This window comes from Pseudophryne corroboree, unplaced genomic scaffold (genome assembly GCF_028390025.1).
Source record: "Pseudophryne corroboree isolate aPseCor3 unplaced genomic scaffold, aPseCor3.hap2 scaffold_129, whole genome shotgun sequence".
NCBI lineage: Eukaryota > Metazoa > Chordata > Amphibia > Anura > Myobatrachidae > Pseudophryne > Pseudophryne corroboree.
This window is the reverse complement of record NW_026967915.1, coordinates 982,901-983,627: the sequence shown is the minus strand read 5'-3', so window position 1 is coordinate 983,627 and position 727 is coordinate 982,901. Positions and strand designations below refer to the sequence as shown.

The following is a 727-nucleotide window of genomic DNA, read 5'->3' as shown; positions in this document are numbered from 1 at the left end:
GCCCCAGTAGCCTAATGGATAAGGTGCTGGCCTCCTAAGCCGGGGATTGTGGGTTCAAGTCCCATCTGGGGTGGAACTCATTAAAGCAGCTGTGTTGTTTTTAGAGTTGATATTTTATCCTTGCTTCAACTGTACAACAGTCTTGTAGTGTTTAGATTGCAAAAACATGACCACAGAAGCTAAAAATGACATTTATTATAACATTGTTGTGGGTTTTTTTGTTACTTTTCTATCACTGTGGAAAGCTTATTCAAGTGCCATCTGGCATGCATGATCCTTTGTTGCTCATCATTCATCACCAAAAATGATTTTCTTTTTAAATTCTTATGACTGTACTGATTGTATTGAATAAAATCCACATCTAGCATAACTGTTTTATGCTGCAAAGTGCTCCAGTGGTGCAATTGGTCAGAGCGTGGTACTTATAAGACAGTATCTGTTGAGCAATATCAAGGTTGTGAATTCAAGCCTCACCTGGAGCATTTTTGTTTACAGTTTTTTTCCTTTTTCTTATGTCATTAGTCATTGATTATAATCTTCTACCTTAATATTTAATATGATATTACAAAGGATGGAAGAAAGAAAGAAAGAAAGAAAGAAAGAAAGAAAGAAAGAAAGAAAGAAAGAAAGAAAGAAAGAAAGAAAGAAAAAACACAAACATGATTGTGAATTTAAGTTGTCAGCACACATCTGCTTTGGTTCAAATGCACTGCATATCTTCCTTCAG

The 727-nt window shown here is 35.2% G+C and overlaps 1 non-coding gene across 1 annotated transcript; it reads left to right on the top strand.

The window, feature by feature from the left end:
* On the top strand, positions 1–73 carry TRNAR-CCU (transfer RNA arginine (anticodon CCU)). Its single transcript has one exon. It is a non-coding gene; the product is annotated as a tRNA-Arg (tRNA).
* Positions 74–727: the final 654 nt, after the last annotated feature.